Source organism: Tenrec ecaudatus, chromosome 3, assembly GCF_050624435.1.
Source record: "Tenrec ecaudatus isolate mTenEca1 chromosome 3, mTenEca1.hap1, whole genome shotgun sequence".
NCBI classification, from domain to species: domain Eukaryota; kingdom Metazoa; phylum Chordata; class Mammalia; order Afrosoricida; family Tenrecidae; genus Tenrec; species Tenrec ecaudatus.
Window position 1 is genome coordinate 154,333,022 of NC_134532.1, and position 17,412 is coordinate 154,350,433.

Below are 17,412 nucleotides of genomic sequence, written 5' to 3' on the forward strand. Positions count from 1 at the left end.
GTGAAGGAATTACTTTGTCTAATTTATCCTGAACAAATAATGTTGGTATTATCATGCAGTTTATGGTGAAGAATTAAATGATTTTCCTTCCTTAGTAAAATGAAATCAATATCAAGTCCACTGCCATTGAGTGGATTCTGACTCTTAACCATCCTATACAGTGTTTGTAAGATTATAAATCTTTGCAGGAGCAAGCAGCCGTGTCTTTCTCCCTTTGAGTGGCTGGTGGGTTTAAACTGAAGGCCTAACCATTAGAAGCCCAATGTTTGCCCCATGTCACTAACAGGGTTAGATATTTCTTAGCATTTTAATAACTCATTACTGTAAGAATGTTATATGGTCATTTGTCTAGTCAAAATAACATAATGAAAGTTATTTAAAATGATAGATATTTGTATTACTACAGAAGAGAAACAAGTATTTTAAATTTGTTCTAAGGGAGTCCCTTTCTGGAAATTTATGAAAGCAGTCTTTTTAATTTACTGAGATACTTAAGTCAGCCCGAATATTGATGGGAATTTTAACTAACGATGAGTAGGTTATGCAGTCAATTATTAACTTAGACTGATTGAGTGGCTACATTAGATGTATTAATTGAATATAGACATACATACACAAGTATTGATAACTAGCGACCTTGGTCTAGTCTAAGTTTGGTTAAATTAAATTTGCTGTCGAATATGATGGTAGTTCAAAGATTTCTGTCATTTAGAAATACTACTTGGAAGTTCTAACGTCAAGCAGTTGAAATGACGCAGGTGTATAGGTTGGAGTGGAAAACAGTTTTTTTATGCCAGAAGCGATGACCTTTGTAGCGCACCGCTGCCAACTCCCAGGGGAGTCAAGGTTATCTCTGGGGGGGAAGGGTCGCAGCTTAATTCGCGGCATGCCACAGTTTAATCACTGTCTATATTTGTTACATTCAATTGCGTTGAACTTATTCAACTTCTCTAGCCTCATATCATTCACCCAGTACGTGTTCCACTTAATTTTCTAAGTAAATTGGGAAAGGTGAAATGTGGTATAAATCTAGAGAAATGTCTGTCTATATGGATTAAGGTGCAGAGGCAAAATGAGGAAATCCTGAACCAGTGATTACTATGCCTTCTTTTGTCTCCGTTCAATTATCAGTACATCTAGTACCTTTTTACTCGAGTGAAAGTACAAAAACATTTAAATGCCAAGTAGGAATGGCTTTTGGATGATGTGCCATGGAAAATGCCTGCATCTCTGCTCTGTTCCAATAACATAAATAGTAAAAGTTAGCCAACAAATGACTTCTATGTTACCCTTTCTAAATGTTAGTTTAGCTTTTTTATTCTCATTTTAATCTGAAAATTGAATCAAAATGCTTACTTACTAAGTACCGTGTTGAAGTAGATCAACTTCCTGCATCAGTGGAACCAAATCCAAGTCCTTGGACTGTTTACTGATAGCTTATAACGATAATTTTCCTACATACGAATTATGATTTTTCCAGGTTCTTACAACGACCCACTAGCACAGGCAGGATACATATAAGATCCCAGTTTTGAGTGGGGGAAAAAGCAATGAAAGACTAGTGAGTTGATTAATGTAACTCCATGATGGGGAGTCGTTATAGTCTGTGCCCTCGCCAAGCATTGAGAAGTTAGTACACAGACAAGCTTCATGTGTTCATGGAAGTTACAGTGTCATTCTCACTATTTCCAGAGTTCTGAAATTATGGCTACAAGTAAGGTCGTTTGACTTTTAATGTAGCGGTCTTCCCCAAATTCTACAAACTACCCATTACTAGTGTCTGCTTTTAAATTACCAGATAATTTTGCTCTCTGGAAGTCACTCTCTTCTCCTTTTAAATATTTCTTGATATAGGGCTACTCTATAATTCTAGTGCATTCTTAGATCCAAGGATTCACACACTTAGGGAAAAATAGTAGATTCTCCATCTCCTGTAAGACAAAGAAGGGAATATTTATCTGGAGGAAGAAGAAATAATATCAATTACTCTCTTTTCAAGGAGCGAAGCAGGTGCATGTCACATGCTAGCATTAAGCATCTGAAAGTTATCATTTCTATTATGACCTTTTTGTGGGGTGGAGGACACATGTCTGTTCAGTTATTTCAGTGCCATTTCCCGGTGAATGTCTCTCAATTAACCAAGAGCGCAAACGCGTGAGACTAGAGAGAGCGTAGCGGATTCGCAGTTTCAGCGGTCCATTCCTACTGAAGCCAGTGTGCAACACTTGATGCTGGAGGGATACCTGCCACTTCGTTAGAAATTTCATTTGAAGTTTTAGAGAAACCCTTAAGGCGATTTCAGCATTGGAGGAAATTGCTACAAAGGGCCTATAGATTGGTTTTGATAGTTATGCTTCCTCCTAGTAAATACAATGGAGAATTTTAACCACACAACCACATTTTCTGTACACAAAATAACAGGAGGAAGAAAATCAAGAATGCATTACTCAGAACAGTAGGGCAGAAAAACATAAAATTATAAGTTTAGAAAGTGCTATACACTATATATTTGCAAGGTTTTAGGAGATGCTGCACACTATTATAAACACTTTCTTGGAAAGTAACAAATTCATCAGGCTCTGAGAAGTCTTGCAGAGAAGAAACCTGTTTACCTTTATTTAACTTAGCATTTCCAAAATATATGTTGAACACTGACTTATTGTGTGTGTGTGTGTGTGTGTGTATGTGTGTGTAAAAGAGGGAGGAAGAGAGTGGGTAAAGGAGACAGAGAGTAGCACTATGTTACAGAGAAATGAATCTTAACTCAGGTAAAGTTAATAGACTTTGTGACTCAAAACCTTACCTTTATTAAATTGTACTGTAACACAGGGAATAAATAGGCTCTCAATCAAATGTCTTCTATTAGTGTGGTTGTGCTTAAATTCTCTGGACTTTAGTAAAGTGCCCTCTTCTGTTTAATATTGTGCATTACTGCATATTCACCACTGCACATTATTCATCATGCATTCCCTATGCCAATCCACCCTAGTTTATAGGCTCGAGCGTGATTAAACGATTCTAACTTCTTGTTCCATCAGTGTAGAGCTGTCCCATTGCTTTGTCGCCACGATATCACTGCGTTGGGGAGCTGATGGCCACATCTTCCTCCCGTGGTGCAGTGGGTAGGTCCAGCCCCTTGCCTAACCACAGAATCACCAGGGCTTCTTTAAATAAATCAAATGTATCAAACGTTATTATATTTCAACTTGGTAGGAGTGTGCATGCAGATTTTGACTATAAAAAACAAGTTCCAAGAGTAGCATGTTTGGGAGCACAGGTTGTAAGCAAAATAAAAGAATGTATATTTTTCTTTTCACGAAAGCACCACCAAACAGCCGTGGTTTAGAGAAATAGGCCAACACACAAGTGATCTGGGTGAGAACTATTTGCTGTTTGCAAGTCCCTGAAAATTCACACTTGGAGAGCCTTCAATGGGAGGCCAAACTCTCACCCAGAACACGCCTGAACCAGACACAGCTCAGTCGACTTTCTCTAAAATCCCTCGTTCTGGTGCCTCCCTGGAGTCAAGCCTGCTTCCCTGGAACGGCGTGAACCTGACCGGCACACTTTGCTCTCTCAGTTCCTGTCTTATCATTTTCCTGCCTTATATTTGTGGTCTCTTTTACATTCTTTTCTTTAAGCCTATCCGCAGTGTTTGGCCATCACCTCATTTCTGTGCTCCAATCTCCCCAAAGACTCCATTTTAGTAAAGCCTCTTATAGTTCTGGTAACTGGATTTGAGACTGGTCTGCTGTGGGAGAAGCCGCGTGGTGGTCCATGACCCTGACTTTCTTTCTCAGATGTCTGGCTGAGCTCCGGCTGTGGTCTCAGGAAGGCCAGGTCAGTGTCTCAGTCCAGGGAGTGGTGCCGTTCGTACAACTGTTTACTCAGAATAAAAACATCTGATGTTTTTCTTTCTTGTTGTTACATTTGAAGTTTATCTCTTTAACTAGATTTTGTGGTTTATGATAGCAATGGTGATGAGTTTCACCTAGGGCTTTGAAAATATTTAAAATTATGGAAGCGTTTGATGATAAAGCACTACTTCTATTGCTTACTAGCATATCTCTTTTTTTCAGAAACTGTCAAATGAGCATATTATAATGTATCAAAATTATTAATGGTTACTTTCAAAGATCATCTAATTGATCTAATGATTACTGCATTGATCTAATGATTGCTACATGGATTACTAGAATGATTACTACTAGATGGATTACAGCCATCTGATTGCTGTCATGATCACTTTCAAAAATCATCCATCTAATTGATTTAAGTGCCTTCCTATGGGAGAATCTGTCACCCCCTTTCCTGTGGACCAGGTCAGAAGGGCGGTGAAAGAGAGGAAGGCCCCCAACAAGATGACCTGGCACAGCGACTGCGGCAATGGGCTCAAACATAGGAACAGCTGTGAGTTGGCACAGAGCGGGGCAGCATTGCACGCTGCTGCACAGAGTTGCCATGGCTGGAGCTGACTGGATGTTGCTGAACCACCATCACCACATGTTAGGAGCTTGGAGAAGGGAGAAGACAGTGATAATGATGTGTTTTCATATTTGTCATGTCTTAATCCAAACCTCAGAAATTTCAGAAATTACTAAACTTTTCTGCTTACCATGTGAGTAGTAAAAGAAGAAACTGGTCTCTGTTGCCTGGAAACATAGGCATGCAGATCAACTCTGCACATCAAGGCAAGAGCAAAAACCATGATTGAAATTGACTTATAGAAGGATCACACAATCCTGGGGTCAATATTTTAAAAACTCAACTTGGTTGCAAGGTCTGAGGAAAAGAGCTGCACAGTGCTCACGCTCATGCGTGATCCTGCTCCACTTTGTCAAGACTTCTGTCTAAATGCCAAGATTCACATCACCCTGGCCTCTGAAATTATGGAGTTATGGAGAAAGTCTTATTTGGTTTCAAATTCTTATTTTTCAGAATTTTGTATTAATCTCTGTAGTAGATGCTCTGATGTGCCCATCAAAATTCCTGAATAGCAATAGAGGATACATGATTTCTGGGATATCTATCCCCAGTTTGCTAGTTTAAATTTTTTCAACAATTTATTAGGGGCTCATACAACTCTTATCACAGTTCATACATATACATACATCAATTGTATAAAGCACATCTGTACATTCTTTGCCCTAATCATTTTTTTCTCTTTTCTTCTTTTACATTTTATTAGGGACTCATACAACTCTTACCACAATCCATACATATACATACATCAATTGTATAAAGCACATCCATACATTCCCTGCCCCAATCATTCTCAAAGCATTTGCTCTCCACTTAAGCCCTTTGCATCAGGTCCTCTTTTTTTTTTTTCCCTCCCTCCCCTCTCCCCCTAGTTTAATCTTTTAGCTATTGATATTGGTGTGCTATTTCCATGCTTTTGAGCCTTCTCAATTGATTTATTATCATTACATGAGGGGACTTCAAATTGTCTTTTGAAAAAATGGAATGAAAAAATAATGAATTCCCTCCCCCACCAAACTTCAGAATTCGATGTTGAATGAAAACTTGCCAATGGTATCTAATATAATGGTTAAATAGAATGCTTTGTGGTGCTACACACGAAGTCTGTATTTGAAGACTTTTGCTGGTAAGTCTTTGCATGAGAGAGAGAGAGAGAGAGAGAGAGAGAGAGAGAGAGAGAGAGAGAGAGAGAGAGAGAGAGAGAAAGGGAGATTTGCAGGGTAAGAAGCACCTGGACATTTGGCAAAAGTATTCACAGAAAGTTCAGGGCTGTAAGCCCTTGTGGAGTACAAAGTTAGAATCAGAATAAAACAGAACGACAGACATTTCATTACCAAAAATTATCACTTCCACAGACAGTTATATTTATTTGTTACCTATTTTAAGCTACTCCTCATCTCCAAGAAAGCCTCGTCCTTTCCCTAAACTGCTGACCATACAGTTAACAGTCTGACATAGGTCACTGTATGCTACCAAGCTCTTTGACTATGAATACACACACACACACACACACATAAAGTTTTAAAATTAAATAACTAATTGATTGAATATATTTTCAATTTACTAGTCTTTTAAATTAAAATTATTCTTGACCCAAATCAAAATATTTATTGCAAAACATTGTTAAGGAATTAACATCGCCACCACCAGCCCTTCTTCCTTCAGAGTTTATGTTTAGTCCGGTCAGTGACGTGCTGGTAAACCAGTAGGCTAGTGAGAAAGAGGAAAGATGACAGCCCCTGATCTACACTGTTTCCCAAATTCTGTTATGGAAATACTTTCACCATGGCTAATTTCAGGTCATCTGTCATTTAACAACTGGATTGTAAAATTTGAAAATATTTAACTGTTGGCCCTCAGAGGCATTAATAGCTGGGTCTAACACATTGTTTTGAGAAAATAGGTATTGCCTGAATCCTGTAACGTTGAGACCCTGGTCATAAATACTTACGTAGGAATTGCGACATGAAATAGCAATACTGATGACCATGACATATATTGAGGACATAGTTATTTAAAGATACAGAAAACAAAGTGTTGTTTTGCCCTTTTGGTCCAATATGTGACTATATTTCTAAGTACATTTTCTCAATTAATCCTCATAAAAATCTGAAAATTCTCTTTATGAGCAATGCGATGATACTTTGACCAAGGTGGCACGGTCATTAGGGTGGAGTTGAAATTTGAACCCATATCTCTTTTCAAAGTACATATTTATTTATCTCCATACTTTATGGGATCATGCAGGATAAATATATATATTTTTCCATGTACTTTTGGGATTCATTAAATAAATTGTATACCTCTTGATTAATGTTTCTTTTACATTGTTTATTAAAGATGCCCTTACATGTTGGGTAATACGATCTCGGCCAATAGTCAGTAATAAGCATTATCTTTGGATTTCTGGAAGCTTTCAGGAGAGATGTGCTAAGCATACGATTTATGTCTGGTTCTCTGAAACCCTGCGGAAGCCCACGGTGACTGCAGGAGCTATATGCAGGTTGTTCTGTTGTTCTCCGTCTAGAACTGAAGCGCTCTTAGTGGAGTTGACCAACCGTGAAGGTTACCTAATGACAGTGCTTTTGTTCTGTCTGGTCATATTTCCTTAAAGGAAGTTTGTTGTTCTCTGTTCCCTTTCCAAGATTTACTTCCGCTTGAACAAGCAACCAACTGATTAAGGCAGCAGATGTCAAGAACTCATAGACCAGTGCTGGAGACAACTGTCTCATCAAGACTGTTTTCAGACTCATAGAAACGCTGTGAAAACACTGGCAGCATGTCCTCCTGAGGCAGCTGCGTCGGTGGATAGCTTTGATTCAGAGGCCAGAAATCACTTATCACTTACCAGTCAATTTATTGTTCTTACATAACAATTGCATGTGATTTCTGGGAAATGGTAATATTGCTTGAAATGAATTCTACTTTCTTAAATTAAAATCACGACGACATTAGCTACATCAACTATCTAAATGCATTGCTATCATGTTCCCAGGCGCAGTCTGGTTGGCGCTTTCTCGCTTTATCTATTTCTACACCACACCTGGAAACCTTGACTGTAAGTGAGAATTCCCTCAAGAGAGCCTGAGGAGGCACGTAGCTGGTGCACCGCATCACACAAAGTGCTTTCTTTATAGGTTAGCTCAATGGTATGCATTCCCCTGCAACCTTTGAGCTTTAGGTCACGATATTTGCATTGGAGAGGTAAGTGGCGTATCACTCACGGAGATTCAGCACTCTTCTCAAGGCTATGGAATGACTGAGTTCCTGGGCCGTGAGCACAAAGTCAAGATTCATGCAACTCCAGCTTGTTGTTCTTCGCTCCCAAACGATTCTGCAACACAGACTTCTCAAAGACCCATTTCATAACTGTGTTTCGTGCATGTTCATCCATGTGTACATTTTGTATCCCATTGAGTTGAAAAGTTCTTAGGCCTGAGCCTGATGCACATGAGACTCCATTTCAACACATGTATCCTGTGGTAACATCCTATGTGAAAGCTTTATCCTCTTATCATTCATTATTACAATTTTTTCTCTTGTGTCACCACCTTTAAAATATCTATCCTGAAAAACATTTCTTTTGTTTTCATTTCCAAGGAAAAAAGTGTCTTAAAGATATAAAAATCAATTAAAAGTGATGCACCATATATCTGAACTTAGCAAGAATGAATGGATCGAGAAAGTATTGCCAAAAAAGATTTCTTATATTGGCCACTGATTTCTATAGAGTAGACAAAAGTCATACACAAATAAATATTGTGTAATGATTTACAAAATGTCTAAGTCTAGCACTGAACAGAGAGATGGGTTTGTATCTAATGTTCTCATATCAGATTCTCTATCTTACCTGTCTAAGCCTGGACTTTGAATAAGTGTCAGGTTGGGTTGAAATGACTCTTGACCAAGGCAGATGAAACAATTTGTGGGAAGCGATATTGCAATAGCATGACGTGTTTGGTGTTGAGGAGGCCCCAGGTGGCGCAGTCTAAATAATTGGAACACATTTTCTGCAGTAATTGCTTACCCTGGAGTTTCTCTGAAACTAAAATTTACATTTAACCATTTCTCCCAGTGAAGCTTGCTGATTGGATTTTCTTTATGGTTGAAACGAGTATTTGGAATTTGTTTGGTGCCTTTCTGTAATTCTAAGCCCAAAGTGTCTCTGAAAACTGGAAAGACCAAGTACAATGTCCTCTCTGGAAGTGAAATTTTTGGAGACACTCCCCACAAAAAGATATCCTTAGTGAAACACAGGATTTGCCCTTGACTGTGAACTGAAATGCTAGCCGTGTGAACGCAGCACTGCCAGGGCAGAAGGAGGTCACCATCTTTTTGCATAAACAGTGCAGCACAGAAACCCTCCAGGTCAGTTCCACTCGGTCACACAGAGTCTCTGGCTCAACTTGATGGCACCAAGTTGTACAAAATATGTCTTCCAGGAAATAGTCACTTTTGTTGGGTGGTTGGAAATTCCTAGTTCTATATTTATTAAGTCCTTCAGAGAACTGGCTTTTAAATTAAGAATTCGATGGGTTCTTAGATGAATATTCTGTTTGCAACCCGAGACAGTTTATGTCCTAAAAGGATTGATTGTAAAGAGTTTGCCGAGGGCTAGTTGTGGGCAGTTAGGGGAGGGTAGTCTTTAAATCTCTGGAGTTCCTTTGTGTTGGGAAACTCTTGGTGGAAGAAGTGCCTGGCAAACAACCACACTTTCCTTTTTCTTTAAATGCCAAAATGCCACAGATTTCAAAGAAATGTTCCACGCAGCGCAGTGATTGATTCCAGCAAAATGCAACCAGCACATGGAATGTGGTCAAATGTCGGTCCAGGGTTCTACCGGTTCTGTAGCTGCTCACGGAGTAAGATTTCCGGAGTCCTCCAAAATGTTCAGTTCCCAAACCATCACCCACAGGCGAGTTTAATTGGTCAATGCTGTCCGTGGAAAACATTGTGACCAGAAGACCTAAATTCTTTCATGATTTGGAGTTCGGGTGCACATTTTGGTCCCACTCGCCCCAGGGCCTTGGGGACATGATCACTCGCACAGCAGTTGGCAGTGGTGTGTGGGCACCATCGAGCTAGCACAGTCATTTAAGACAGGACAGCAGTGGCTCAGACAACGTGGAGGAGGGTTGGAAAGGAGGAATTGAAACACCAGGAAGAAATGGGATAAGTAATGGCTCATGGAAGGGCTGTCGGGGGCGAGTGTAATTACAACGTGTGTGATTGCTAAACGTCACACTGTGGCTGGGTCTGTAACTCTTCACCTAATGCACGATAAGGAGTATTTTTAGAAAACAAGTGAGTTATTTACAACCAAACAAAAAAGCCAACCAGACCCTGTGAATCACAATGGTCCTACCCATTGGCAATCTCGGAGAGAGAATAGCACCTGGTATGATTTTGTTCATGGGCTGATGTGAGTCAGGGTCAATGTTACCGAGTGAACAACAGTACCTATCCAAGCATACAATAGTAACCAAAGAGAATGTAGAGTCTATCATATGGGAATTACATAGGAAAAATACTGCAGATGAAGCTTAATGGGGATGTACCCACGGCCAGACCAGCGATCATGCGAGCCCAGAATGAAATGCCCTGATACAGGTTTATAAGGCAGACACCACGGAGTTGCTCTGGGAAGAAGCAGCAGGAAGTCGGCAGGCAGACCGGGCATGGAGCACCCTGGCCTTGCCGGTGCAATTGTGTATTGTGAAGGGCAGAGCCCGGGATTTCCAAGGCGGTCTCATCATGTGTAGAGCAAACGCCGTGTGTAGACTTGTGGGGAATGCAAGTGCTTGCTTATTTTTGGAAATGAATTCCTGGTTTCAGATCTAGCGTCCCTGGGAGAAATCGATGCGGGACGAGGCCTGGCTGGCAGACAGAGGTCGTGTCAGGGAGCCTGTTCTAATCCAAGCAAATACACGAGGACTTTGTCTTGTTGGCAGCTGGTGTCTGTCAGTTCAGTATGTGATGCGTGCATGCGTATGTGCACATTAGAGAGGAAAAGAAGTAAAAGAGAGGAAAACAGAGGACAGAGAATAAACATGTTTGGTGATAGGCTGTAATAGGAGCATCAAATTTTCATCCTATCTGCTTTTTTCTCCCACACTTAGACCTTTCGTATAAAACAGTGATGTATTTATAATGTGAGTTAATGAACAAAGTATGAAATCACAGGTGAGTGTTACTAAAAAGTTCATCGACATGGAGGCATTTCTGATTCATGGTGACAGAACAGACAGCCCTAGGGCATCCACCGCAGGGTTGTCACCTTTGTGGAAACAGCCACACCGCACCGCTGTCTGCGATCCTCGGGCCTTCACTTCACAGCCAAGCACTTAGCCTTTGGGTTGCTAGGGGCTCATGCATCTTCATAGTTCCGGTCAAATCTGACTAACCTATGGCACGTTTATAGTGACTAATGAAAATAATTACAATTTTCCCTCCAGTACCAGTCACAATTTATGCGGTTGCTTGAAGTACGAAGACCGTTTTTAAGGCTGCCTCAGCGAGTTATGACTGGAATAGGTCCAGAGCTGTCCCCATCGGATGTACTGTGTACTCTGTACAAGCTGTGTGTGCACTATAAAACAGAAACGTATAGCCTCTGCTTGCCGTCACCACATGGGGGCACTCTCTCCCTGCAAAAAACAATGGTACTGTACCACGGCATGTGTTTTCGCATGTGTTTTCATCATGTATAAGTTAGCAAAACCCACTGCTGTCAAGTTGATTCCAACTCACAATGACCAGAGAGAACACCATCAGGCTGCTCCAGTGGGTGTCTAAGCTATAAATCTTATGGAAGCAGACAGCCTCATTTCCTTGTTTCCTACCATGGAGTTCAAACAGCCAACTTTTCAGTTTGGAGGCTAAATTATACAGAAATGACAAATTCATGCCATAGGAAATACTCCAAGTGAGTATATAAATCAGCCTTCATCTTCTGGTTGCTAGATGTTTTGTGTCCTCTCAACTCACAGTGACACCATGTGGCAGATTAAAACTCTCCTGTGTAGTTTTTAAGCCATAATGTTCACAAGCAGATTAGCAATTCTTTCTTCTACTCAGACATTGAGTAAGTCTGAACCAGCTACCTTTTGGCTGGCCGCGGAGTACCAAACTATTGCTCCATCAGGACTCTTAGAGATTTGATATGTTAAAGAAACCTGAAAGGCTACATTGCCTTAGACTAAAGAACAAACCATATTGTGTGGACAGGTGGTTAAAATGTTCACTGTTGTTAGGTGCCTTTGAGTCACTTCCAACCCATAGGAACCTTATGCACAACAGAATCAAACACGGATGGTCCTGTACTACCCTCACACTTACTCATATGCCTGAGCCCATTGTTACAGCCATTGTGTAATGCCATCGCTCTAGTCCAGGGGCTTCCTCTTTCCACTGCTCCTTTACTTTCCCAAGCAGGATGTCCTGCTCCAGGGACCGATCTCTCCTGACAACACGTGCAAAGTATGTAAGATGGAGTCTTGCCATCCTTGCCTCCAAGGAGCACTCTGGCCTTACTTCTTCTAGACAGATTTGTTTGTCCTTTTGGAAGTCCATGGTACTTTCAATATTCTTCAGGAGCACCACAATTCAAATGCATCGATTTTTCTTCAGTCTTTCTTATTCAAAGTCCAGCTTTCACATGCGCAGGAGGCAGTAGACAAAGCCACGGCTAAGGTATGGCACAATGTAGTGCTCAGGGAACATCCTCGCTTTCAACACTCTCCAGAGGTCTCGTGAAGCAGATAGACACCATGCTAGTCACCCTTTGGTGTCTCAACTGCTGCTTCCACGAGCATTGGTTGTGGATGTAAGCGAGACAAAACCCTTGACAACTTCCACCTTTTCTCCATTTGTCATGATGGTACTGACTGGTCCAGTTCGGAAGATTTTCGTTTTCTTTACATTGAGCAGTGCAGACTGAAGGCTCCAATCATTGATCTTCCTCAGCCACTGCTTCTACACGCCTCACTTTCAGCAAGCAAGGTCCATTTGGAAGGTTGTTAATGAGCTTCCCTCCGATCCGAATGCCACATTCTTCTTCATCTCATCCAGCATCTATGGATTGTAGGGAATAAGAATGGTGAGAAGATGTGCCCTGGGTTCACCCCTTTTCTAATTTTAAACCCTGTAGTCTTCCCTATTCCTGTTCACACAACTGCCTTCCCATTTTTCTCAAGATTCTTCAGAGTTTGTTATGGGCCACCCAGTCCAATACCTTCACATAGTTAATAAAACACAAGTAAATATCTTTCTGGCTTTCTGCTCTCATTCAAGATATGTCTAATATTAGCAATGATAGCCGCTATCCACATCCTTTCTCTGAATCCAGCCTGAACCGCTGGAAGTTCCCGGTCAAGGTTTACTGGAACCATTGTTGGCTGATCTTCAGCAAAATTTTGCTTGCAGATGATACTAGTGATTATTTTCTGTAATTTGAGCATGTTTTGGGGTCACTTTTCTTTGAAACGGGTACAAATATGAAGATTTCCCAATTGGTTCTCCAAGTAGCCATCTTTGAAAAATCCTGGCAGAGGTGAATGAGTGCTTCCAGTGCTGCATCAGCTTGTTGAAACATTTCAGCTGATGTTCCATTCGTTCCTGGGGCCTTGTTTTTGGTACTGTTTTCAGTGCAGATGGCCTTCTTCCTTCAGCACCAGTGGCCCCTATACACACGTTTCCTTCTGCAGCAAGGAATGTCCACTAGTGCTTTGTGTCCTGTGCGTATTTCCGTTTTCTTTTTGTGCAACCTACATCATCCAATATTTTGCTCATAGACTCTGATGCTTGAATTTTTTCTTGAGTTCTCAGTTTCAGATATGCTGAGCATTTTCTTCATTTTGGGATTTTCTAAATCTAGGGTCATGCACATTTCACTATCGTATTTCATGTTGTCTTTTTGATCTTCCTCTTGAAATGTTCTGTTCATCTCTAACATCATCATGCCCACTTTAGTCATCATCAATACAGTTGAAATCTGTCCATTTTGTTGTAAGTAAAGGATAAGTATGTAAAAAGTTCTCAGGACTTATATAAATTGCTTATGTTTAAAACAAAAAAAGTACACAAACAAAAAGGAGCCCTGGTGGCGTAGTCGGCCAGTCACCGAGCTATTAACCATGAAGTTGGAGGTTGGAATCCCCGCCACTCCAAGGGAGAAAGACGGGGCTGCCTACTCCTGAGAAGCTTGTCAGTGTCTCAGAAATCCAAAGTAGCACTTCCACTCTGTCCTATGGTGTCATTCTGAGATGAAATTGACCCCATAGCAATGAGTCTGGTTTAGATGGCTTGGATTGAAAAGGTCACTTGTCTTCTGAAATCTAAATATGAACTCTAATATGAAATCCATACACCATTATGGTTTTTACTGTTGATTAAGCTATGATGATATATAAGACTAAGTGAAGAAAAAGTGGGGGTACAATAATATAACATCACAGGGCTTTGAAGAGTTTGTGGAAGAATTAAATTAAGAGATAATAGAAATTTCCCATAGAATTTTGGTAGCCCCTCATATACTTTACAGTGAGAAACAGTGTAAATCTAGACATGATTATGATTTTTAATATGGCATTTTAACCTCCTAATGCTACGTGGTAGAAGAAATTCAATGCCAATTTAATAGCTTACAAAAGGATCCTCCAAGTCCAATGACAACATGAGGAGGAAAACCAATTTCCGTAGGAGTTCCAATAAGAAGGCACAGATTAACAGGCCATTGTGACAGCAAAGGACAAGTTCACTCAGGAATACCAAGGATTAAAACTTAGTTCCAGGAAAATAAATCTGATGACAAGAACCAATAGACATGTCCACAGACAAGAACAGAAATGACTTGATTGCCAATAAAATGAAAGCCAAAAGAAACAGGCCAGGAGGAAAAGTCAGGGGGACTGAATTTGTCCAAAATAAACCACTCAAAGTGGTTTGTGGACAAGACTGGCTCTGTTGTTATGTGAAGGCCAGAAGGCCACACTAGAGGGGAGCCACCTGTGTACATATCTAAGCAGATGACAGAACATTAAGTTTTGTCCTTGATGTATGGGCCTGAAATTTCAAGGGTTAGGTAATTTTCCACTCCTAAGTTTTACTAATTACCTTTTTCACCAGTGTCAGAAATTTCCCCAGAAGAATGTGATTTCATTTCAATCAGAGCTTCTGACCTCTTCAAATTCCACTGTTTAATATAATTCATCATATTAGGACTTGGAGCTCTATTTTAATGCTGCCTTTTTTGGATGAGGAGAGGCTTAAGGCTTAATTAATTTAATAAGTGCTAACGACAAGAGTCTCATCAGGATAGAAGTTCAGACCACCCCTCAAAAGGAGAAGGGCTCAGTAAAACGTATACATATTCTTAATGTACCGTGTGAGACCAGGTTCGGATAGCAATAACCTAAGAAGAGAATTAACATGTTGAAGCAAAAGCAAGTACAGCCATGAGCCTTGGGACATGAAAGCAGCTTTCAACCATTTCATAATTTTTCCTGGAGCTTTAGCATCATTGAAAGCTGCCCTTTGTGGATTGTGCTTTTCTGCCGCCCTGGAGATAATGGAAACTTTCTGGTAAATGGACATTTCATGACCAAATGTTCAATTTACTGTGCATAGCTTTGTAATATGAGATTTATGGAGAATTTATAGGCAATCTCATGGAAATAGGAGATTTCAATTTCTGGGAAAGCGACTTGTGTATATAAATTAAAGGTTTGAGATCTTTTAGGTCGTGTAGAATAAGATGACTGAATCCTACAAAAACAAATTCTAAATATGTGACATGACATTGCCAATTGTAACGCAATAGCTTTTCCCTCCGGTCTGTATTGCTTTCTTTCCAGGGGGTAAGCATGAAAGTGTTCGTGAGCCTTCATTAGCGCTACCACTAAAGGCTTCTGTTTCTTTCTTTGGGATGAACTTGTGATAGAAATAAAGTTTAAGATTCAGCTGCATAGGTTGATTTCTATAACATGAAGAAATATTTCCATCTACTTTCCCATGTGGATTCTTTTGCTTCCACAAATGTCCAATTGTGTGACTGCAGGGGAGTGAATGGGTTTGCAGACATCCCCCAGATCCAGGGTCTTGCTTTGCCGCTACATGTGTGTGACAGTGGATCTACTGCTCTTTCTCAGTCGTTTGATTAGTTTAGTTACCATTAAATACCTTACAAATCTGGCCAGATCAGAGGATGTACACTGGTGCAGACAGGAACTGGAAACACAGGGAATCCCGGACAGATGACCCCTTCAGGACCAGTGGTGAGAGAGTTGATACCGGGAGGGTGGAGGGAGGGTGGGGTGGAAAGGGGGAACCGAGTACAAGGATCTACATATAATCTCCTCCCTGGGGAATGGACAACAGAAAAGTGGGTGAAGGGAGACATCAGACAGTGTAAGATATGACAAAATAATAATTTATAAATTATCAAGGGTTTATAAGAAAGGGGATAGTGGGGAGGAAGGGGAAAATTGAGGAGCTGATTCCAAGGGCTCAAGTGGAAAGCAAATGTTTTGAGAATGATGGGGGCAACAAATATACAAATGTGCTTGACACAATGGATGTATATCTGGATTAAGGTAAGAGTTGTACGAGCCCCCAATTAAATAATTTTTAAAAAACCCTACTAATCAAAATCTGTTTGGTGTTTTTTTTGTTTGTTTGCTGTTTTGAGGCAGCATACATTCATTTTTTGGAACAATTAATTTACCTAGTGCATTTGAATGGCGGTGCTGGAGAGGAATATTGAAAGGACCATGGGCTGCTAAAAGAACAAACCGATCTGTCTTGGAAGAAGTAAGGCCAGAGTGCTCCTTAGCGGCAAGGATGGCAAGACTTTGTCTTAGAAATTTGGACGTGTTGTCAAGAGAGATCAGTCCATGAAGAAGGAAGGTCAGGGAAACAGAGATGGATTGACACGTGGTGGCATACATGGACTCCGGCCTAGGGGACATTGTGAGGATGGAGTAGGACCGTGCAGTGTTTCATCCTGTGGTGCACAAGGTTGTGATGGTTCAGATTCAACTCTATGGCACCTGCAAACACCAACAACACGTCATAATTTAAAAACCAAATGTGGCCAGATTTCCACGATCATCTCAGATCATAACTTAATTTTTACTATTAGAAAAAAAACATTTCCTTCTATTTCCAGTCTCCATTCCATCTGTGGGGTGGGGAGACAATGAGATAGGATCAGCTAGAGTACAAGGAAGAGAGGGACTCACTGAAGTATGTGCAGTTGTTTGTGTGTACATGTGTGTGTCTACAGGCATGTCTGAAAACAAATGTCTGAAAATCAAATTTAAATGGGCCTTCACCAGATATTACCCTAAGATTCTGCCATGCATGGACACAGGCGCTAGCACAGGCATATGCTTTAAACTGGGTCTCTTTTGTGTAACTAAATTAAGGAGCATCTTAACTTGAAAACTAGAAAGAGCTTAATTTTTCTCTCCTATACCCTAAGGATCGCAAGCAATTAAAAATAAACAGCAACAAAACTATAACCATGTCCTCAGTATTGTGCAGGGAGTACTTACACTGACAAGTTTCTTTATCTGAAATTCAAATTTAAATAGGCTCGGCCCCCCCCCACCCCCACTGCCCCAAATCCGGAAACCCCACACGTGGACAAACACAGGAAGGGATTGAAAGCGCACGCATGCAAAACTAATGAGCCTTTCAGGCAACAGAAACAACAGGTGCAGAAGCCTTGCGTTTGTAGCTCATGTGCTCAAAGGATGGAAAGGAAGAAGTACCTAAGCAATCAATGTGAACTGGGACATATGCTTATGGTGAGAGGGGTGAGGGTACAATACGTAGATAAAATTTCACTTTTCATATGATATGGGTATCTTTGGAAGGCTTGGAGCAGAGAGAGATGAGGTATAACTGATATTTCGAAGGGATCACTCC